The sequence below is a fragment of the Mycteria americana genome, chromosome 5 (genome assembly GCF_035582795.1).
Source record: "Mycteria americana isolate JAX WOST 10 ecotype Jacksonville Zoo and Gardens chromosome 5, USCA_MyAme_1.0, whole genome shotgun sequence".
NCBI classification, from domain to species: domain Eukaryota; kingdom Metazoa; phylum Chordata; class Aves; order Ciconiiformes; family Ciconiidae; genus Mycteria; species Mycteria americana.
The window spans coordinates 71,848,151-71,872,866 of NC_134369.1; positions in this window are offsets into that span (position 1 = coordinate 71,848,151).

Genomic DNA, 24,716 nt, shown 5'->3' on the forward strand with positions numbered 1-24,716 from the left:
TGATTATCTGTGAGCTTCCCAACAGCAGCCAAACAGAGAGAGCCAGTAATGGGATTGTTGACTCCTACCCTTGGGGAGCCAGAGGCTGCTTAAACACCCTTTTCCTTCCTTCCTACAAGGACACCAGCTGGCCCAGAGACACCTGTATCTGCTGCAGTAGCATGTTTTAGCCAGCCAGAACAGCATTTTTGTGCTAGTCCAGCATCCTCAGTCCTGTGCAGATGAAGTCCAACCACATAGGTGCTCAGGATCATAAGTTTCCTCCAGTGAAGGCCATGGCATCTAAACATTCCTCGTGTCCCAGACCACCTCAGCCAAGATGAATGTCTGGACCTCTGTAGCTGGAAGAAGCCTCAGGTGGGATTTGTGACTTCCTCACCCTGAAGTCCTCCCCTGGTGCTGGTGGACTAAAATCACGCCTGAATGTGGTTTGCTTTGCCTCAGTGATGTCAAGGCACTGCGTCCCCGGCTGGGAATAAACCACACTGGCAAAAGAAAAGGCTGGTTAATACAACAGGTTGGCACAAAAAATATGAGGCAGTTGCAATGCTAATGTCTTCATGGGTGTCTTGTGCCCAGGACTACCCCAGAAGAGTCTACAGAACAGAACTACCCCTCTAGTGGGACCTCACCAGAGCCATGTTGGTGGCACAGCTGTAGCTTGGAGATGTTAGTGAATTTGGGAACTGGCTATAATTTTCAGGATTATGTCATGCAAGTGGGATGATTTGACATATCTTTATTCAACACACTCATCCGAGGGGGAAGCATGCTGTGTAGTGCACTGGAGCAGCCTTGTATTTAATCTCTTGTTATCGTGCTTCTATATTCTAAGTCAAGGTGAACCCTTAGCTCCTAAATGAGTATTTGTAAGTGCAGGCTCCTAGAAGGCGAGCAGTGCTCTTAAATCTTTTCACCCAAGTCTCCCAGTGAATTACTAGGTTGTAGATAAGATCTTAGACATATTGTACTCAGACAAATATATACCTTTTTGTTTTTAAAAGGCTCAACCCAGAAACAATTTTAGACTCTGAAGGGGAAGGTCATTGCCTATCTCTTACACTTATAAAATATTAGCCCTTGCAATTGGATGATGAGCAGAGCTGAGTCCCGTGTTTTCACCTCTGCTGGCACAGCTCCTGTAAACTGCTTTCTCCCCAAATAGGCCTTGGTTCTCCATAAATCACAGTGTTGTCAGCTCCAGTTTCACATCTCAAAGTGAGATGCTGACACTTTGTTCTCTGTTTCCAGCAGCTTTTTCTACCCGTGCTCTGGGGAAACTGTCCCCTGTAGACAATTTATTTGATGAAGTTAGTCTCTCTTTCCACGTGTGAGTTATCCAGCGGGATATTTGCATATTTTGACAAAGACATTTACTTCTCCAGTGTGATGATGAACTCCATGAAGACACCAATGTCAAGCAATTCTGAGGCAGCACTTCTTGCTTTAGCTGATGATCGCAGAGGTCTCTCTGTGGTGATCAGACGCCTGAAGACTCATGAGGCTGTGCTAGGCTCTGAACGGTTGGATGTAACTCCCATAAAAAGGCCTGAAGAAATGTCTGTGTTTCAGGAATCTTTCACCAAACATATGCTTGCACAGTTGCTAGGGCTGTGATTGATGTGAGTATTTTGCCACCAGGCTGGCTATCTTTTTATATCTTTATAACACAAGTCAGTAGGGTCAAACTCCTGTTCCTGACTGGGGCTGCAGTGGGATCTGTGCCCTTCCTCTGCAGGGAGCTGCAGGCAGGGGTAATTGCAGGCAGCTGAAGGCAGCCCACTCCTCCAAACACCTCTTTCCTGTACTGAGGAAAAAGCCACTTCAGGGCATTTTTTTGTGCTGTCCAGAGGAACGTTAGTCCAGTTCCCCTCTCAGGTTCCCATGGCTGGTACGATACTTGTTATCCGATTATTTTTAATGAAAAAACAATTTGTTCCCTTGCTTTCTTCTTACTGGAAGCAGGATGCGCTGCGAACAGCTAAATACGGTCCCGACTTGTTATTGTGCAGTCCTTGCCTCTTACCATTAATTGTCTGGGAATGGATTTCCCACTCAGCTAATTATTTCTAATTGTGTCACTCTCATTATCTTGTCATTTCCCTCTTGCCACTTGCCTCTTGCCACAAATAGGCCTGATATGGCTGATGAGAAGAGGCTCCACCTGGGCTCCATCCGTGGGTGCAGCCGCAATCAAGACAGGCAGCTGACCCCAGGGTGCACCTTTTCCCTCCACGACCATGGGGGGGGTCCCACCTGGGCTCCTTGCTTGTGCTCTTGGCTACCTAGGCTGACCCTGTGGTCGGGTTACCCCGTCAAAAAACAGGCAGAGCGTGATGTGTGATGACCAGGATATTTCTTTCTGGGAGGTATTTGCAGACTACAGTTGTCCTTTTTGCTTGCACCTTTTTAATCTCCTCCGTCCACCCTTGAATTTGCAATGTAGTCATTATGGGAGCCTCTCACAGGCAGCAGAAAACAGTGTCTGAGTTATGATATATATGCTAAACTGTTGCTGGATGGTTTCTTGTGGAATATCAGTTTTGGATCTGCTATTGGAGGAGTCGTCACTGGGCTGGGAAGCACTTGCAGTGCTACCTTGTGCATGGCACTTCTCTGCTGGGGTGCAGCCCTTTGTAGGGTGTGGGGAGACCCAAGGTGGAGCTGCCTGTGCTCAGCCAGAGTTGTGGGTCTGAGCCCAAGCTGACCTCCCTGCTCTTCCCCAAGCATATTAACCTTGGCACGATCTGGGGCTGGTCTTTAGAAATGATTTTGTTTGCATCCCACCTGCTCATGTACTGTCAGTCCCTGGCTATGTAGATGTGCCCTTTTCCAAGTATCTCCATTTCTTCTGCCATCAGTCTCCCTTTCTGGCCTTGGCTGCTTTGTAGGTAAGCTGAGGGTCTTCCCCTCGCTTCCTAGCTGATCTTATGCCAGCTTAGGTAGGTTTGGTGGAAGTTGGAGCTTTGCTGGGCCCCAAGTGAAGCTGCTGGTGTAGCTGGGAAGAGTTGTGGCCAGCACAGGAGGAGCTGTGGCCTCAGTCCTGCAGTTGTCTTCCCAACCTTAACCGGCCTCTTTGGGGCTGTTTTTCCTGCTGAGCACCAGAGTCTGGAAATCTCTTTCTTGCTCTGGTTGGACCAAGGTTTGTTTATTCCGGTCCCATATGGAGGGGGCTTCCCTCTTGCACACCCAGGGTGCTTGGATGCTGTGGTTCAGTATCAGTGTGGAGACCGTGTTGCCTGGCCATTGGGTTGGGTGGAGGCTGAGGATGCTGATGCACAGAGTATTTTAAGTCTCTTCCTTGGAGCATCAAATCCATTGCGTGCAACAGTTAAGCGTGCGTGTTAGGTGTCATTGGTCTGCTATCGGCTTTCTCGTGCTCCACGCAGGCAACGTGGCAGGCTTGGAAAAGGACAAATGGGCTGTCAGGTAGCCTAAATAAGCTCTGACTCTTCACTGTGATCTGGTTGTAATTTAAAAGTCATGGGTATTTTCATTTGTTGGGTAATGGAGAATACTGTTTTCTGTGCCTAATAGACATCTCTATGTGTCACAAAAGAGAAATGATAAGGAAGAGACAGAGCACAAATGGCTACGTTGTGTAGGTGCTTTTCTGTGTGTAATGATGCTCCCCTTCTAATGTTCCATAGCTCCATAAGAGAGCAGTGAGAAAGATATTTAAGATGTAAAGTTATGGAGGGTCTTATTTATTCATCTATCTCCTGGAGTGCATCACGATCACAAATTCTTGTAATAAGATGAGATTTTAAAGCTCTGAGCAAGTGTCTCTCTCGTGGAAAATACTATTGCAAAACATGAAATAATATTTTCATAATTACGGTGCCTCAGGAACATCTGACAGCTGCTGTTTTGTCCTTATCTTTTCTGCACTTTTCTCTTTATTGAGTGGAACGAGACAGTTCTGGGGTGGGGAGAAGACCCTGTTACTGCCTTACGACAGTGTTGCACTAACTTCTGCTGCACAACTTCCTGAGAGCATGGACAAGGACGTGGAAACCCCAGCCAGCTGCTGTCCTAAGACCTAAGTAGTACCTCATTCAGAGAGCTATTGCAGCCTACTGCGGTTTCTCCTATGGATGTGAAGAGTCGATATACTGTGATGGTATAATTATTAGCTGGCTTGCTCAAGTTGTTTTTCATAGTTATTTCCTAACACAGAAAGAAGGCCAAGACGAACAGAAGAGCTTAACTTTAGTGATCATTCGAGTATTAGTGATTTTCCGAAGGACGTTCTTCGTGGTGAATGGAAACTCTGTCTTGCACACACTCCATCACTGTGACACCTTATTTTGGTACTTGGCTTCCATAGGTGTATGCGTAAGTAACCGGGTACTCCAAGTGCATTTAGCTTGTTCTTTTACAGTTGTCTGTTGTGAATTTCATTTGAAACCCTTTGAAATCAGTCGGAGAGTGTGCTACAGAGGCGTATTGATCTGACGCCTCTCCTCCAATAGAAATGAAGGATGCTTTAAAATCTATGATATGGCTTATCCATCACACTTTCAGCTTTTCCACTTGCACCACAGTCACTAGGAATTGCCAGTCTGTTGAGGTCATGGTTCTGACAGCTATATGTGTCTTGAGGGAAAGCACGAGAAAACTGCCAGGCCCTTTGACAGGGGAGTCTCGGTGGTCTCAGCACCAGATATCCTTCTTTCCTACCTTTGTTAAAGGCTTAAGTTTTATGCAGCCCTTGGGATTGTCTATGTGAAATTACCACTGTGCCTATAACTCTAAAGGTTGCATCAGGAGAATATTTTTTTAGAAATACGAGAGGGTGTGAAGATGGAGTCTGCATACCACCCCCAAACCACACCTTCTGCAGAGCTGAGGTAGGGAAAGTCCTTATCCTGCAGAATGAGGAATATGACACGCTTTCTGATGTCTTTCCTACCTCCGCTCCTTCTCTTTCGTGAGGTCTGGATGGTGGCGTTTCAGGAGTCCAGCCTTAGGCACCTCTGCTCCTCTGGATCACCCTGTCTTCTCTTGCTCCAGTCTCGAAGACTTCCCTTGGTGAAGGTTTGCTGTTGCTACGATTCAAGCTTGGAGCTGAGTTTGGGAAGCGGGCAAAGCACTTTCAGTTCTTCTCTGTTTTTCCTGTTTTGTCAACTAAAGAAGACCTCTGGAAGGTGCAGCCTCTCCATATTCTCTTCAGTCAGCTATCAGCTGCCCAGAGCTGCTGCATCTCTGTTGAAATCAATGGCACAATATTGATTTATACCTGCTTCTCCAGACTGATAGTTTATGTGCAGTAACAATGACCTATATTTTGCTAGGGCTTCCAATGAATGTGTTTCTTGGACTCTCTCTGCACCCTCTTCTTTCCATCACTTCTATTTTCTACTTCTGTATCTAATGGGTCCTCACATGTCATTGCTCTGCAGAGGATGAATGACTGTGCATCTCTTCCCATGGCTCAGCTCTTTCATTTCTTTTGTCTAGATCAATGAATCAAGGCTTTGCAGTAATCTGTATTAGGTAATGCACACTAAATGAATCATCGTATGATTGTGTCAAAAGAGCAAACTGCATAAAACTCTGGTTCCTACTGCTCTCGCGGGGAACCGATGCGTCTGCCTTGAACTTGGACTTGTTTATGTTACACGGGTGAATTCACAGGCTCATCTCCGCTTTGCAGCTCCGTTGGCCTCTGTGCTCCAAATCTATGCTCATACCTTCACCGTCACAAACTAGCAGCTCAGTAAGCGTCCAGCTAGGGACAAGGTGTCTGAGAGTTTAATCTCTGCCTTGGGGGAGATGCCTCGGGGTCCTGCACTGGCACTTTATTCCCTCCACAGACATGGTTTCTCCCTTCAACTCTTCCCTTTCCTCCCTGCATCCCACCCTCCCCTTATTATTGTAAAATAATCAAATCATCAAAAATTTTCTCAAATACAGGACCCTGTGGGCTTCTGTCACTGATTCCTAACTATCTTCCCTAAAACTTACGGCTTTTCTGCCTTAATGGCAAATGATTTACCACTGCTATAGATGTGACTTGAGTATCTCTGTACAGCCCAAATATCTGAACTCTGCCTATAGTACTTTGAATAAGAAGCACTGTGAAACTGTCTCCTGCTCATACAAAATGCAGCACAATTTAACCAACTGGCTGACACCATGCTGGAATATATATCCCTTTTTAACAGCAATTTTAAAGTGGCAATTGGACTTCACTCTGCTGTGAGTTCAATCCTATCTCCATCAGAAAAGATACAGGCAAACTTGCAGCCAAAAATAGGAATCATTAGCTGCTAAGAAATTACTGCTTGGCCATGATGGCTGTTCTTTAAAGAAAATCAAACAAACATTTGGTTGCTTTTCTAACCCAGCTTCATTTTCGCTTTCAGCTATGATGAAGTGCACTTTATTTGTTTGCTGAAAATAAGCTGGAACAAGAGCAAACCACTTCCACCCCAATGTATGTGACTGCATTTAGCTGCCAGTTTGTTAAATGACTGAGGCAAAAGGTCTTCATTTCTGGAAGAAACCTGTGCTTATTGCAAGCTTTCCCCTGGAGAGGATGGGCCATCTCATGGTAAAAGCAGGAGCTAGCTGTCAGGGCTAAGTACGGTTCCTGGTTGTCACAGGCTTCTTGCGTGCTTGCACAGGTGGGCAAAGGTATCTGCCTTTGGCCCGCAGAATGGATGCAGAAAAGCTTTCTTGCTCTCTTGTCTTTTTATACAATACGGACTGGGGTGAAAATGCTGCCTACACCAACGGCTTTGGCTATGACTTTCTGGCCGTAAACCCAACCGGACTTGGTATGTTGAAGCTATAGTGACCCTGGGATATCTCAGGGGTGTTTTGGAAGTAGGAGCCTGGCAGGTGCGGGCACCAGACGGAGCCCTGGGCAGGAGCATCAGCTGAGGTCGCGGATGTGAACCGAGGACCAGCCTGCGTATTGGGAGGATGAACAGCAAGAGCCAGCACCAGCGTGGGAACAAAGAGGGAAGAGGAGAAAAAGCAAAGCTGTGACTGCTGTAGGGACTTCAGCTTCTCTGCCCTTTTACTGCAGTGGCCCCATAATCTCCAGGTTAATGTGTGACACATGCGCACAATTCTTCCAGGCATGCCATGCTTATAAAAGTAATAGAAGACTCCTGTGTGTATTATCAAAATCATCAAACAGCTCTCAAGTACGAACCTACCCCATTTGGTATTTGCTAGCAGCGCTGGGCAGCTCTTTGGCTTAAAAATGCTAAATGTGTAAGCCATGCTTTGCTTCCTATAAAGGCATCAAGATGTGGTCTAAAGTGTTGTGTTTGGGTCTTTCATCACGGCTTGCTAGCTTCCATTGTTAAAACGGTCTCATCTAAAAAGGAGCTTTTCATTTTTAAAGTGTGTGGTTTCTGTTAGCCAAGGAGGTAATTAGGTTTGTCTCGCAGTCATTCAGAAGCCCAGGTGTCAACAAAACCAGGATTTCATCAGGAAATCTCTGCCCAGCATTGTATTGATTAATGAGCATTTGCTGCAATTATGGAGAGAAAGATAACAATTATCTACTTGCCCTGTTAGAGAAACAGAAGTGTACTAAAAATAAATAACTCAACAAGAAAGAAGCACAGATGTAGTGCCTGGTGGCAATTAATAAATAGCATTTTCTGTTGCGGCACTAAATTTGTTCTCTGTGCTGCGAGACGATGTCACAGACAAAAGAGAGCAGATGGGTAAAATCTCCACGGAGAAGAGTGGAGGAGAAACTGAGGCAAGGGCAAATCATCACCTAGCCTGGGCTCCTCCTCTTCTCTTGCATTGCCCCTCCATCTCAGGCTTTCGTTGCCCCTCCAGCTCGCCTGGCTTAGGCTGTGGTCAGGACTATTTGGGTTGGGGGAGCACAGCAAACACCCTCAGCCCTCCCAGGAGAGAAGTGGCCTCTGTGCTCAGTAGGACATGGTGGTTTTGATCGACTCCTGGGGAAACTTAGAGCTGTTTATTTCATCTTCAGAAGCATCTAAGCATCTTTTTCTTGATTTCTCATCTCTGCAGCTGGGATCAGACAGGACACCTGCACAAGACTGGAGTACTTGAGGGATGGATGGAGACAATTCCCAAGAACAGTCCTTCAGTTCTGCAATTTTCCTCCTTTTGTGGTCTCTGGTACAAGTGCACGCAAGTGTGACCTCCCCATCCTGCTGCCAAGGAGGTTTCGTGGCTTCATAAAAGCCCTCTCCTCCTAGAGACACACAAACAGTTGGAAAAGTCCTAATCCAGGGTGTTTTCCATCTCTGTGGGAATCATAAAAGGAGGTAATGTAGTAAGAGTGGAAATTGTGTTTTTAAGGCTTTTGGCTGCAGCACATTGAGAGAAAATAAACATTCTAGGTCAAAGTAATTTTAAGTAAGAACAGATCATATTTATGTTGAAAGAAAACTAGATTGACGAGGGCAGCAGGGCAGCTTTTTCCTTCGATATCTTATTCTGGAGATACCAGACAAAGGTGGTGTGATATTCAGGAAGACTGAAGCAGCCTCCCACAACCCTGGGTTAAGGGTTGCTTGTAGAGGAGATGTAAAACACCCTGAACCACTTGAGGTTGGATGGGAGCCGTGCTCGGCCCTGGGACTGTTGTGGTCCCCACGGGCTCTGTCACTTGGTGTCACCTCAGTGGCATGCCTTCTTGTAGGGTGAATTGACCCTCACCAACTTTCTGCTGCTGCTGTGTTAGTGCTTCTTGGCAGTCATTAAAGGTGAGCTGGATGTCTGCTTATTTCCCAACGGTCATTTGAGAAGCCCAGCAACATCTTAAACTTGTCCTTTAAGCACTGAGATGTTACACGAGTGAGGACACTTACCACAGTTGGAGTTTCCATCAGGTCTTGATTAGCATTTTTATATAAAGGCAGAGTAGACAACGGAGTGAAACTAGTTATGAGATGGGTGAAGATTGACTCAAAGTGCATCCTTGGATTCATTAGTGATGTTTCACTGTCAAACGGGGCGAACATAGTAACTAGAAGTCCGAAGAGGTCTCTCCTGGCTCCAACAGCAGAGATTTTGAAGAATGAGCTGGATGATGGAATAGAAAGGACTATAATATTTGGAATTGAGACTATGCTGCCAGAGGCTGAATAGGGATAGACCGTACGGATAGGACAAACCAGAGAAATGGTTTGGAAAAAGGGTGATTCTGTAAGGAGAAATGCCAGGTCCTGCACAAGGACCGGATCAGCCAGCAAGGTCGCAGTTTTGGGGAAAGGACCCTGATGTGAGGGAGTCACACAGATTGGTAATGCCCCAGTGCTATGAAAAGTGCAAACCATGTCCTGGGATGTGTAAGCAGGAGTCTCCCCTGCAAGGTGTGCAGTCAAGTCCTCCCATGCTGCTCAGCTCTGGGGCTTCGGCTGAAGTCTCTTACCGAGTTTTGGGCATTGGGTGCAGGAGAGTCATGGACCAAAGGGATGCCAGGCAGAAGGGGATGATTAATATGATCAACGTGTAGAAAACAGAGGCCCTGAAAGACCTGGGATGGTTTAACCTAAAGAAGCAAAGACTGAAGGGACATCAACGTACCCAAGAGGTGAGGCAGCTGCAGAGGGGAAGGGAATGGTCCATCCTCCACATCTGCTGTAGATGGGACAAGAAGTAGTAGGCTTAAACAGGGGTGCAGTTTTGAGTTACTCTAGAGTTACTTGGAGTTACTTCAGTGAGGTTCAACATCAGGACAAATTGCCCAAGCCAGGAGAGGAATCTCCATAGTGGCAGTTTTTTAAGGAAAAGTTAGACAGATGTCTCACAGACCAAGTGAGGAAAATAGCATCAAGGATCAAATTGCTGATCCTCATTCCTCTCTCCACTGTCCAAACTTGAGGGATGGAAAAAGGGAAAACCAGGGGCTGGGTATTAGCAGTGGCTCCCTGTGGGTCCTGCTCTTCCGGGCTGCTGCTCTCTTTGCTGAGGAATATTTCTGGAAATGTATCCCAATGTCATATTTAAAAGGGTATTTTTATCAGCTTAACAACTATATCCCAGAACAGTGAAAAAAAGTCTTTGCACAAAGGAGCTGGTATTATTTGGCAACACAGTGTTTTCTCTCTGGAGATGGGTGAGGATTTATGGATGAATCAAATAATCTCCTCTTCTCTTCGAGCTTCCTGTTTGCCCTCGGTCTCAGCTTCTCCCTTAGGCTGTCCCCTTGCAGACTTGCTGGGATACATACTGGAAACCAGTCCGTCCATCAGTATGTGCTATTAGTGACTGTGTGCACTGTGGGAGTTGGACCCCTTCAGCCTCCCAGCTAGAAGTTTCTACCTCCTCCCCTGGGACTATTCAATCTTTCCGTGGCCATGTGCTAACCAGAGCTTTGCAGTTATTTGCTAATAATAATAAACCCTTAAAAAGTACTCCTTTTAAACTGTCAAACTCAAGAATTTGGAGTAAAAGCACAGCCACAATAGCTAAATTGCCATAACTGTAGAGGAAGAAACCTCCTGAGCTAGACTGATGAGACAGTGTTGTAGAAGTACATAAAATACGGTATATGGTGCAGAACACAGTGAAATCCATTGTGTCCCCAGCAGAAAGAAGAGAGGTCTCTGACCCATCACCCTGTCCCAGAAAAGATCCTGGGCTGATCCTGACAGATGTCTGACTGGTTCAGAAAAACTTTCAGTGATGGAAGTCCCACTTTCCTAAGAGCAGTCTTGCGGTCCTTCAATGCTGCATGTGTCTGAGGAAAAACTTCCTTTTTTGGGTTTCTTGATTATGAATCAGCAACATGGACCTCTGCTGCTTTGCCTAAAGGCAGTTGCAATAGCAGGCTGCTGGGCCGGTGGACGAGCCAGTACAGAGGGACAGTACAACGAGCACAATTTTTAGTAAATTAAAGATGTATCTGATTCCCCATGCCGTGATTACAGGAAGCCATTAATGATGCACAAATCCTACCTACATTGCAGAAGGTAGCGGATAAACATAATTTCCCTGCTGTGCTTCTGGTTGCAAGTGGGTTTCACAAACGTTTTTTTGTTTCTCATTTATTGCCTTCAGTTTTGTGGATCTTGCTAGCGTGAGCAGGGGCAGAGGAGGCGGGGACAGGCGATAGCTCATCACACCTGGCGTGACTGAGCAACGGCTTCACGTTCTGCCGCCTAAATCTCCTTCCTCGGATGACTTTTCTAGCAGAACAGTGCCATTATGGATGTGTCAGCTTGGATAAGGGAAAGTCCATGAGGCTGCTCGAAAGGAGAGCTTGTGTGACATATTAGGCCATCAACACATTCAGGACAGGGAATTGTCTTCAATCAGTCTTGGGTAATGTACTATATCTGAGCACACTTCTAAGACTAGGAGCTCATACACCGCTTGCAATGACTAATCCCAGGTAATGCATAACACAGCCGTGTGCTGAGACGGCCGAAGGGGCTGGCGGTGAGACATTAGCCCGTTGCTCGGCAAAATCAGCTGCAATAATTTCGTGCTTTAGATTAATATCCTTGCTGTTTTGGGATGACTTGTATAGACAAGCCCTTGTTTTTAACATGGGTACATCGTCTTCCTGGATGGCTGCCCACCTTTCTCTGGCTGATGGGCAGGGGAGGAAGATCAGAAACGGGGCTGGAAGAGCTCTTTACCACTTAGTAGTCCTCTGAGAGTGGTCCCAGGGTGTATGCTTCAATGCTTTTATATTAGTTTTCTTTGCTCTTTTAGGACGCAAATTCTTGCATTATTGATTTGCTTGAGGGTCTTTATATACGGGTCCTTTATATATAGGGTCACTCAGCTGTAGTTTTAAAATAATGGAATAATTTTGCTTTTACAATCATTTCATTAGCTTTTGGAGTCATGTTTGGGATGTGACAAGCCTCCCGCTGCCTATGTTGGTTTAGTGAATCGTTCCTCTGCTATAGGATAATTCTGAGGTCCTGGTCTCTAACGCAGCAGAAATAGGGTAATTTTTCTCCACTTGGTAGAAGGGAGGGCAGCTGCCTTTTCCCTGTTGCGGGAAATATATTGCTTTGGGCACAGAGGGTAAACACCGCGAAGCTTCGTGCTGGTGTGTCTTGCCCTGAATGTGGGAAGGTCAGAGAGTAAGGCAGGAGATTTGGGACTCCATCACTGCCCTTGACTAGGAGAGCTCCAGTACCCAAGGTCCCATGATCCACAGTCCTGGACAACAGTCCTCACCAAGGATTGGGGGTCCTTGTTCCCCTTCAACTCCAGCGGCAACTACTGTGCTTGCTCACAGCAGCCCCAGCTACGTACAAGAGAAGTGAACTGGAAAGGCGTGCAACCAGCTGCCGCGTCTGGGTTGCCCCAAGGGGAGCTGTGCCCGTAGAAGAGGAACCACTGAGGAACCAATGACCTGGAGGAGAAGAGCTGCTGGTCTCTAACTCGGCGTTTCCTTTCGAGGCCAGACACCTTGGTACTATTCCCAGAAGTGACAGCTTCCAGGAGTGCACCGATTAATTTTGTTGGCATGGCGTGGTGGCAAAGCAGCGTTTCTGCACGTACGGCATCCGTACTGGCCTCTGTTAAATCCCACTGCGGTTTTTGCTCCTGGCTTTCTGCCTTCGAGGTGCTCTTGCTCGAGTGTCGTTGGGCAGGAATAGCTGCCCTGTGTCCTGGCACTTGGGATTTGTGTGCAGTGGATACTGCTTATTAAACCTTCACATCCATCAGATTCATCTGAATGTCAGCTGAAGAGAGATCTCAAAGACTGTGTTTTGGAAGGCTTGGGAGGATAGGGAAGTGTTTTCTTGCTGTTCAGTCTCTCCAGTCACCTCCTCTTTATGTCTGTAGTCTACCTTGTTCTCCCCTAAAAGCATGCAAACAAATAAACACAATGACAGCAGATCTCTGTTAAAGTCCGGACAAGCTGGAGTAATTTGCATTTTTTTAAAAACTTTGTTATCCATGTTATTTTTGTCTTTTAATTCTCTCAGCTGGTTTTTGGGCTCAAGGATTGCATTTGACTGAAAGCTTTATTTCATAGAATCATGGAATGGTTTGGGTTGGAAGGGACCGTTAAAGGTCTTCTAGTTCAACCCCCCTGCCATGAGCAGGGACATCTTCAACCATACCAGGTCTCTCAGAGCCCCGTCCAACCTGATCTTGAATGCTTCCAGGGATGAGGCATCTACTACCTCTCTGCGCAACCTGGGCCAGGGTTTCACCACCCTCAGCGTAAAGAATTTCTTTCTTAATCTACTCTGGAGCAGGGTAGGACTACAGAGTGCATTGTTGTAGTGCCAACCCGCCCGTGGCTTGTGGTCACTCCATTGCCGTTGCCTGGCCTTGTTGGCATGTCCTGTAGCTCACATGATGTGACTATGGCTGCAGCAGGAAGGCCAGCTCAGGTTTTACATCAGAGCAAAAGAGATGCCCTACAGAAAAAACATTTTTTGGCATATTAGTAATCTGTATTTCCTAAATACCTTCTCCACTAACTCTCAATGGCCGATGCATTCCCACTGCCTGGAGATGAAATGTTCTAAAAGGGGGATGTTGCTCATCCAGTGCTGCTTTCTGGGGAAGTTCAGGGCTGGGCTTCCCAGGGAAGAGGTTCCCCTGCTCTCCCATGGGTGATGGATGAAGTGCTAAAGGCACAAACACTTGCCATATTTTATTAAAGCTTAAATAAAGCTTTGCCTGCGTGCTTGGGAGCAGAGCTGAATCTTCAGGTCCATGGAATCAATTTCCCTCCTCTCTTAAAAAAAGATTGGATTAATCTTCAGTATATCCTTTAAAGAAGTCCCCCTAAAAGGATTTTCTTTCTTTCTGCCTTGCAGTGTTTGTACCAAGCAATTTCTAAGCGATGTCTTTGGCACCTGAGGACCTCGTACTTTGGGCCGAGATGGCTGAATGTGAATCCTATCCAAAACCAGATGCAGACGCCTGAGCTTTGCAACCCTCCTTTGCTCCACGCTTGCATTCCTGAACACAAACCGCGATGCAATATGCATTGCCACTGAAGGCTGAGATCCTGGATTTGTGTGTCAGGGGCTAAGCTCAGTAAATCACACAGCACTGAATGAGTCTGGCTCAAAAGCAGGGGCTCTGAACCCTTGCAATAAGCTTGAAATTGTGCAAAGTCTTAAAATTACCTGTAGCGTGGTGGTGATGTTGGAACGTTGTAGTACACGTGGACTCCACTTCTGTTACTGGCTGCATATGCTACCGTAATATACACATTTAATAACATGGTGAGCAACCTGTGTATGTATTTGAATGACTTATTGCAATGGTTTCCCAGGGTCCTCTCTGATTATCAAACTTCTGCATGCTCTTCTGTTATTTGGAAATAGCTGCCTCATAGGTTTGATAATTTGTGTGTACTCATTTGTTACTTGAAAGCAACTGCCAGCTACTTTTGATGAATAATTTTCCGCTTACTGGTTGGTAGCGTGCTGCTCTTTTTGCATAGCTGATAATTTAGTCTTTCGGGTACGGTACTGAACGTGTCGGTCATGTGGTCCTGTTAGGAGGTGCAAAATGTATTAAACAGGAGAAGAGCAAAGGAGGAAAAGCAAAACCACGTTTTCCCTGAAATTGTGCATTATTGAGACTACACCGTTCACGCACTCTCCTTTCGGGCACATGAAAACCGAGTGCAGGCGCATCGCTCGTGAACTGCGTAGGTCTGGACGCCCTGTTGCTGTGATGCAAAAATATGGCATAAACCCAGGATGAAATGGGGTAGTAATTGTTGCGTATTTGCTTCGGAGCCTGCTGGAGCCGGGGAAGATGGTCTTGCGTGGTGTGTAGCTGTGGGGCCTGTGGTTGTGGGGTGCATCCTGCCGCTGGGGCTGAGTGCCGCTTGACGGTGCGGGCAAGGTGTGGGGACCAGTGCCAGCCACAGCACGCTTGCTTGCAGTTCAAATTTGCCTGAGTAATTAATGTGTCACTTCAACCATTTTACTAAGCGTGAGTTTCCTGCAGCCGGTGGCTTGTGGGATGCTCGGCAGCAGCCCACTCGCGCCGCTGACAGTAATTCACCTTTGTCAAATCTCCAAACCTGCGTTCTCAGTGCTGAGCAACCTTTATTAAACAAATCGACCAGTTCAAGTACATAATTTAAAAGTTCTGTTCAAACATGGTATTTTGATCCGATCACAGCTTCCCTGTAAAATTAAGGATTTAATGCTCCCATTCCAGCTAAATGGACTTTACTGTGTTCAGGCTGAAAAGACTGCATGGTGGATTAGAAAGCCATTGTGAAAAGTGTCATTGAAAACCTGTAATTTTCCTGTCTCTCCCTCTTACTTCAATGATCCATTTTCATGCCAAATTTCAGGAGACAAATGCATTAGTTCAGCTGGGCTGGTAGGGCTTTGCTCTTGGTATGCATCTGCAGTCTTTGGGGCCTGGCACGGGAGCTTTAAGGTGGAAATGTGCAGCTGGGAATCTGCAAACGAGAAAGTCATTGCCCAACATGCAATGGGTGCTTTTAAGTATTGGGAATTTACAGCTATTATCAGATGAAGCAATGTTTTATACGCTAATGTTTCTAATTGCATATTACCCAAAGGCTTGCATAATTTATTCAAAGGTTTAACTGACACTAAGCATTCATCTTGTATGGCTTTAAGAATCCACATGCTTTTGGCAGATCTTCCACTCTCTATAAAAAATATCTAATAATCCATTAACTAGTCAACTTGAAAGCCGGCCTGTGAGAATATTATAGAGTTCTTTCTTTATTACTGAATTTAATGTCATGAATACTCACCTTGCATAATATGATTTACTTTTCGTCTCTGCTCCTGCTGAACCTAACCGTAAGACAGCCATAAGCTCAGGGCTGCGTTTGGGTGGTCACTCACTTGGCATAGTCACTAAGAGATATATCAATTTATAGACACTTAAACTTAGATTAAAGACAGTGGTCTGACTCATGGTGCAGTAATTAAGGCTCCATACGGTGTCCATTTATAGCCCTGTTAATATCACCATAGCCGTATTCCGATGTGTTTTTTCTACTGCTAATTGTTAGCGGGGAACCCTGCTGCTTGTCCTCGCAATGTGTCCTGCAAGGGGGGAGACTCTGGCCTCTGTGGGATGATGTCTTTTTTGGCTATGTGGTCTTACCTGTATACCTGAGAGAGGATTTAGACAAGATGGGGAATGCTTGTAAATTAGTAAAGGCTGGGATTTTTGATAGGAGCCTCTCTAATAGCAGTGCACGTGGCTTCATGGCTGATAGATGTTGGCTTTTGATGCTGCTGAAGTTGGAGAAAAGCCTTTTAGTGAGAGCTGGGGGATGTCTGACATATCAGTTTGAAAATATAGGTAAACAAATTTTGGATGAAAAGTGGATGAAACGTTCAATTAACCAAAAAGCTGAGAAAAATATTCACACAGAAAATGAAAACCTGAGACACAAGGCTGATCCCTCATCCCCAGTTTCTTCCATTTCTGCATTCTCCGATGACTCTGCTTTCTAATTTACGAGCAAAGGAAACGTTGGTCTCCCTGAGAGCCGATGCCGCTGGGGGTTGGTGCCGGTGTTCTTACAGACTCTCCGGTTCAAGCAGAGAATATTCACAACTGCACTGTGTCAGCTTCCCATTAATAAACTTGGAATATTTATGCCATGAGGATTAAGAAGGTGACACTGATAAATAGCACTGAAGATGAAAAAGACTTGCAATTGCTAAGTAACCGCACTTTTCTGCACGTTGGCAGTAACCTCTGCAGAACCTGCTGGACCAAGGTGGAGTTGTAAGCTTTAGGAAGTCACTAATGCACCACCGAAGACCATCTATCTCTGGTTACACTTAATTTTATTTTGCTTTTCCAAGAATAAAACCAACCCAGTGAGCACCCAGGTCTCACTGCAGGCAGTGATGACCCCCAACACACCTGGACGGTGCTCCTCTGGCAAGCTGCCCCACAACTGCAGCATCCCCCAGCTGGGAAATAGGTTTTTAGGCAAATTCTACAGCATGGACAATTTGCTAAACAGCTTGTTAAATTATAACTGCTCATGGATGGGTGAAAAACAGGGTTTTTAGGAAATGGGACATGATCTTAAGGCCTTTCTCAGGTATGTCACCTGACTGCTGCAGGAGCATCCTTTTCTCATTGCATGAATTCATCTTGAAATTTGGGCTCCAGAGTGACTTTGCAAATAGGTTAGTGAAAAATCTATACGTTAGAATAATGCTGAGTATAATGAATGACTTCTTAATAGCTAGGAAATAAAGCTATAACTAGCTAAATAAAGCTTTGTGGCTCTGGACTCTTGCCTTATTCTACACAGGCTTTTAAACTAAACCATAAATTCCTTGAGTTTTACTATTGAGATACTTAACTATTCAAGTAGGAAAACTGAAATATATATTGCCTAAGAAGAAAACGAATGCCTGAGCCTTCTTTATAGTTGACGCAAGACTGATTATGGCAGGCTAAATTTTTGAAAAATGGGAAAATATTAATTTGTTATTTAACTCAGTATCAGATGCATCATGCACAGCTTCTGGTGGTCATTGCCATAATTTCTACTCCACAAAGAATGTCAGGCTTGAGGAATAGCTGAGCCCCTTCCCAAACTTTTATTCAGCCAATGTTGTAAAAGAACTTCATCCCCATGCGTCTCATTGTTTTACAGGACCAGATTTATCATAGAATCATAGAATCACAGAATGGTTTGGGTTGGAAGGGACCTTAAAGATCATCTAGTTCCAACCCCCCTGCCATGGGCAGGGACACCTTCCACTAGACCAGGTTGCTCAGAGCCCCATCCAGCCTGGCCTTGAACGTTTCCAGGGATGGGGCATCCACAGCTTCTCTGGGCAACCTCTTCCAGTGCCTCACCACCCTCAGAGTGAACAATTTCTTCCTTATATCTAATCTCCCCTCTTTCAGTTTAAAGCCATGACCTCTTGTCCTATCACTACACACCCTTGTAAAAAATCCCTCTCCAACTTTCCTGTAGGCCCCTTCAGGTACTGGCAGGCTGCTATAAGGTCTCCCCCCAGCCTTCTCTTCTCCAGGCTGAACAATCCCAACTCTCTCAGCCTGTCTTCACAGGAGAGGTGCTCCAGCCCTTGGATCATTTTCATGGCTCTCCCCTGGACCTGCCTCAACAGGTCCATGTCCTTCTTATGCTGGGGGCCCCAGAGCTGGACGCAGCACTGCAGGTTGGGTCTCACAAGAGCGGAGTAGAGGGGCAGAATCACCTCCCTCGACCTGCTGGTCACGCCCCTTTTGATGCAGGCCAGGATACAGTTGGCTTTCTGGGCTGCAGGCGCACATTGCCGGGTCACGTTGAGCTTCTCATCAACCAACACCCCCAAGTGCTTCTCCTCAGGGCTGCTCTCAATCCATTCTCTGCCCAGCCTGTATTTGTGCTTGGGATTGCTCCGACCCATGTGCAGGACCTTGCTCTTGGCCTTGCTGAACTTCATGAGGTTCACACGGGCCCACCTCTCAAGCTTGTCGAGATCCCTCTGGATGGCATCCCTTCCCTCCATTGTGTCAACCGCACCACACAGCTTGGTGTCGTGGCAAACTTGCTGAGGGTGCACTCGATCCCACTGTCCGTGTTGCCAACAAAGATGTTAAACAGCGCCGGTCCCAATACCGACCCCTGAGGAACACCACTCGTTGCTGGTTTCCACTTGGACATCAAGCCATTGACGGCAACTCTTTGAGTGCGACCATCCAGCCAATTCCTTATCCACCGAGTGGTCCATCCATGAAATCCATGTCTCTCCAATTTAGAGACAAGGATGTTGTGTGGGACAGTGTCAAATGCTTTGCACAAGTCCAGGTAGATGATGTCAGTTGCTCTTCCCTTATCCACCAACCAGTCATAGAAGGCCACCAAATTTGTCAGGCATGATTTGCCCTTAGTGAAGCCATGTTGGCTTTCACCAATCACCTCCTTATTTTCCATGTGCCTTAGCATAGTTTCCAGGAGGATCTGCTCTACGATCTTGCCGGGCACAGAGGTGAGACTGACTGGCCTGTAGTTCCCCAGGTCTTCCTTTTTTCCCTTTTTAAAAATGGGGGTTATGTTTCCCCTTTTCCAGTCAGTGAGAACTTCACCAGACTGCCACAACTTCTCAAATATGATGGATAGTGGCTTAGCAACTTCATCTGCCAGTTCCTTCAGGACCCATGGCTGCATCTCATCAGGTCCCATGGACTTGTGCACCTTCAGGTTCCTTAGATGGTCTCGAACCTGATCTTCTCCTATAGTGGGCAGTTCTTCATTCTCCCAGTCCCTGCCTTTGCCTTCTGGGACTTGGGTGGTGTGGCCTGAGCAGTTGCTGGTGAAGACTGAGGCAAAAAAGTTGTTGAGTACCTCAGCCTTCTCCATATCCTGGGTAACCAGCTCTCCCATTTCCTTCTGGAGAGGGCCCACATTTTCCCTAGTCTTCCTTTTATCATCAACGTACCTATAGAAGCTTTTCTTGTTGCCCTTGACATCCCTGGCCAGATTTAATTCTATCAGGGCTTTAGCTTTCCTAACCTGATCCCTGGCTGCTTGGACAACTTCTCTGTATTCCTCCCAGGCTACCTGTCCTTGCTTCCACCCTCTGTAGGCTTCCTTCTTGTGTTTGAGTTTGTCCAGGTGCTCCTTGTTCATCCATGCAGGCCTCCTGGCATTTTTGCCTGACTTCCTCTTTGTTGGGATGCCTCTCTCCTGAGCTTGGAGGAGGTGATCCTTGAACACTAACCAGCTTTCTTAGGCCTCTCTTCCCTCCAGGGCTTTATCCCATGGTACTCTACCAAGCAGATTTAAAATTTAAACGGTGATTTAAAATCACCTTTCAATTTTTGGGGACTATGTTATATATGGTTTGGTTTTGAAGCAAGATATTCACACGCAGCAAAAAATTATCCTCCCGTGACATTAATCTGTGCAAACTTCTCTGGCTGCTCCAAAAACACTGTGAGGGCTCCAATGAGCTGCATTTATGGGGGAGGTTGGGAGGACCTTGAGGGTTGCTGTGAGAGGTCCAGCTTGTTGGTGCAAGCTAGGATCAGTCCCATGACTGCTCCTGAAGGAAGGAGGTACGAGGCAGGGATTAGGGTCAGAATATTTAATCCCCACCCATCCCCTTTTGGTGAAACTATTCAGCTTTTTTTGTACCGTTGTATTTCTTTCCAAAGTTTCTTAATCCCTAGGTTCATGGTGAGCTGACATAGGGAGGGAAATGCAAAGGGAATTCAAATCTGATGTTTCAGTCTGGTTATGATTACAGGGCCTTTTTTTTTTTCTAGGATATACCAGAAAGAAATGTGCCTGATAACCGTGAGAGCTGAACTTGCTCAGTTTGGGGCATGGGAGAGGGTATGGGAGAAGTCTCTTGGGGACCCTGTGCATAAGCCAGTTTTAGTCTTTGGCTTTGATTCAAGGTCACTGCAATCTGGGGACAGGCAGACATTTATTTCCTGGGATTTTGAACTGGTTAATAGATATGCTGCTCTCCTTATAACATTCCCATTTTATACTTTGTTATACAAATCTCTTTCAGCTGAGGCAGTGAGGGTAGGTTGTTGCAGGGGCTCACAGCTAGCTGGGCTTCAGCATTTATAAGGCAGTCCCCTGATCGTCATAGATTAGTGAACATGCCTCTTTTTTCCTGTGGAAGTTTGGACCAATCACTATACTTTTGTTAGACTAGATTGTCCCAGTTTGGAAAAGTGCACCATATTTCATATATATATATATATATTTCCATGTGCCTGAGTGAGTTGAGTCCTCAGTAATCAGACCAGCAGGGCCAGACCACAGGCCATGCCACAGCTCAGGCATTAGCGGGTCCTGGATGCTTTATCCTGAGAAATAGGTCAAGAGGAAAAAATGAAAACATACAGAGATGTGCCATGCAGGACGCTGGTCCTGAACCTGCACCGCAAAGTTAATGCAACGTTGCACCCTGTTAATCCACCTGGAGCCAGAGCAGCGCGGCGCAGCTCCTGAGGTCCCCGTGTTTTGGAGTGCCTCTGCATGGACCTCCTGCAGCCTCCAGAAGTGCTCGAGTTTCTTTGCTGTGTGCAAGGGCTTCCCGGTGCCGCTGCGAAGGGAAACAGCGTGGCAAAATGCAACGGCGTCATCAGTGAGGTTATTCACTTGATGACATTTTAATTTAGCTTCATGTCTAATGATGTTACTCCTTCATTTAGACAGGAGGGATGTGGCACGCTCCAGCAGGTGGAAGCTGAAGTTAGATAAATTGAACCTGGTGTTAGGAGGCAACGGTTAAAAAGTGGGAGTAATTAATCATATGGATCACTTCATAAGGGAAGTGGTAAATGCATCATTACCTGGAGCCTTAAAATGGGACATATGCTGGCTCTCTGAAAGATGCAGCTTGGCCCAACTGCAGGATGAGGGATTTGGCAGTATTTGTGTCCTCAGGGAAGAAATGTCCACAACGGGAAGATCCTGGGGAGATGTCCATGAGACGTCTGCCCTGTGCAAGGTCTCCGATGGGTCTCTTGCCATGTTTGTGTCCTGGGAGTTCATAAAAATTCACAAAGCTGACAAATTTCTGCTGTTTTCTAACTCTTCAATTGCAAGCAGAGTGATTCAAAATTACATATTAGTTTAAGGGAAAAAAAATGAATCGAGCTCCCCATTTCTCTCTTGTTCCCTCCCCACGGCCAAAAGCCCCAGGAACCATTCAACAAGTCTGAGCTGCGAAAAAATGGGTCACTGAGAAACTTCAAAAATCTGGTAACGGTTCTGAATTGTGCCTGTATTTGCTTGACCTGATTTTTCCTTATACATAAAAACGTTTAATTAAATGTATTTCGAGGCCCTGAGCTGCACAACTGCTGTTGTTATTTAATTGCCTCAAATAAACCTTCCTTTCGTGCGTGTTTCTAATGAGCGATTTGCTCTGTGGCACTTGCAGCTCCAGCAGACAACTCTGGTGAGCTGTTAGCTGGTAATATTTGCCTCTCATTTTTTTTTTTATTGTTCCTCTCAAACTACTGTCACCGAGTGTATGGAGAACAGCCCAGATATATATGCACAGCGCCCGAGGTCAGAGTTCCCAGCTGAACTATTGCTGTGCATTAAGAGCTGTGTAAACAGCTTTCTGGATTTTACACCAAGGTAAATATTAATCTTTTTGCATGAACTGATGATGGAAAAACCCAGGGTAAATAGCAATATTAATAAACCTTAACAGTTTGAAGCAGCGTGGCGGCAGGCAGTGCAGTGCCAGGACTCCTTCCCCTCCCCTCTACGCTGCGGGGGATGCAGCTCTCCCGGGCGCTGCCATGGAATTTTGGACGGGGGCAGCTGTGGGTGAGCAGGAGGTTTGGACATCAGCTGGACATCTCCGCAACCTGACACAACTCTGATTACCCAAACTCCGGTGGGAACTGCGAATTTCCTGCATTAGCTGCATGCAAAGTGGTAGAAAGCGCTCACAGTGGGACGGAGAAGACTCCCTGGGTGATGCTGAGAGCCAGGAGAAGTGTTTTCCAGCAGCTTTGCCACGGGGTCACTTGTCCTCCTCCCCCTGCCAAGTGGGTCCCTGGCATCCCCTGGGGCATGGCAGCACCGCATCTGTTCTCTGACTGATGTTTGCAGGAGACCACCCCCCTTCCCAACTCAATCTCACTTTAAATGCCCCCTACAAGAGGATGAGGTAAGGTGATCTGGGCTGATCTAAGGACTACTTCCAACATGGCCAACTCCTAGTTCAATTCCCCATCACCAAAACCCCGAGTAGAAGCCTCATTAGAAATCAAAGCCTCATATGGCATGTGCACGCGCTGCAGAGGGCAATGAGCTCCTGTGACGGGTTTGGTGAGAACTTGGACAGCATGGCTGTGATGGGAACCAGAGTGAAAACTCATTGTACATCTTGGCAGGGAAGAAAGGTGGCTTGGTCAGGCTTTGCTGCTCCTTAAATAAGGGATATGTCCCTGAAAAAGCTGGTGTGTCTGATGCCAGTCTCTATGTGGCAGGACAGGACTTGTACCGCCCGAAGAGGGGACGCAGGGATGGCTCTGAGGTTGGCTGGATGAACTGAAGTACCTGAGAAAATCCTGGATAAATTGCTCTATAATGCTCCACTCTCACTGAGAGCTGGGTCAAATCATGGCTTCATTTAAAACCTAGATCAAACAATGACTTCCTCTGCTCAGGGCATGATAGTGAAATATGGGTTGTTTGACTACATTGCTGTGAAATTCTTTACCTCATCAATGTAAAAATGTCCCTGAGCTCTTTCAAATGTGCTTGTTTCCTCCCACTGACACGTCCCTCCGTTTAATTTTGGTGCGAAGCCGTGCCTGCTCTGTTGGGAATTCATTTCTGGGTCAATCCTTTCCAACCTTTCAGTGCATTAATTGCGGTGTTGTAGCTTTGATTAAACTGCAAAGTGTTCTCTTCCTAATTTAGCTTTACAAATTAATAAGGGGATAACCAGTTGTGCACAGTCTGGTGAGGATTTGCTGCTGTCACTTTTGGGGGGGGGGGGTAGGGTGACAGTCGCTCCCTGTTTCAAAAGGAGATGGAAAAGGACATGAAATCTGATAAATCCTGACTTGCTGGAGTATTTGGGCTTGGAAACAACTTGCTGCAGCTCCTTCATTTTTATAGTGGAAAAAAAAAGTCCCTTACATAAGCACTTGGGGTAAATTGCCTTTTCCTTAGGTGTGCATGGCGAGCGTGACCCTGCACCTCCCTCGTCTGCTCTGCAAAGTGATTGATTTTAAACAGTGTTTCCCTGATACATGTATGTTGTTACTTTAAAAGTAGAGCAATTCAGGTCTGTGGTCCAGGTTTAAAATGGAGGAGGAGGAGGTTTAACAAAGAGGCTAAAATACTGTTTCTTGGAACGTGGCAATAATGTCTGTGCATACAGAGCCCCATTCCAGGAGAGCTATGAGAGAGGTGTGAGATTGAAGTAAAAGTTAATAATGGCTGAAGAACATTCAATTTTACACTGATGTTGAGACTGGGAGCCCTGGAGGAAGGAGACATGGGCTTGGTGGAAAGTTTCTGTCCGGATCAGCAGCTTTCCTTCTGAGTCAGTGCTGATCAGCCTGGTAGGATGCTCAAAAGGATGTCCTACGATTATACGACTGGAAACATTTTAATTAAGTGTGCAGCCTGGGTTGCTAAGTGAATTTAAAATGTATGTAAATAATTTCCCAAGCCTTGTGTGCGCTGGGCAGAAATGAGGTATGCAGAACATGAAAACTTTGCTTGCTTTTTAGGATTAAAATGTTTCCAGTTGCTTAAGTGAGAAACCTTTTTTCGCTGTTAACAACAGTGACTGAAGGTGAGCCAGAGCGGCTTCCTCCTCGCTGGAACTTGATAACACGGGGGTATCAATCAGCCTTACTGAATTAGCATTTCACTGATAGTGATGCACAAAGCCTTTTAATGAGGACTTTCAAGTCTCCCAGCTCAGGGTTTCTGCCTGCCTGTTCCTTAGCAACAAAGGGATTGGCAGGCAGAAGGGTTTTGATGTATTCTTACATAAAGGATTTACAATGCTGGAAATTGCATGCAAAAATTAGGATAATTGTGTTTTGTTGTTTTGGCACAAAGTTCAAAGATAAACAAACAACCTTTGGGCCCTCAGAAGCTTCCTGTTGTGTTCTTGTTCCTTCCTCTGTTCTCGTGGAAAAGTTATCCACCAAGTCTGGAGTTTAAATTAAACAGACTTTTGTCTATTTTCTAGAAATTAACACATCAGAGCAGAAAAAGCAGTGCTCACTGATCTACATTAGAAAGGAGAATTAACGAGCGGTGTGCTGAAATGCACGGA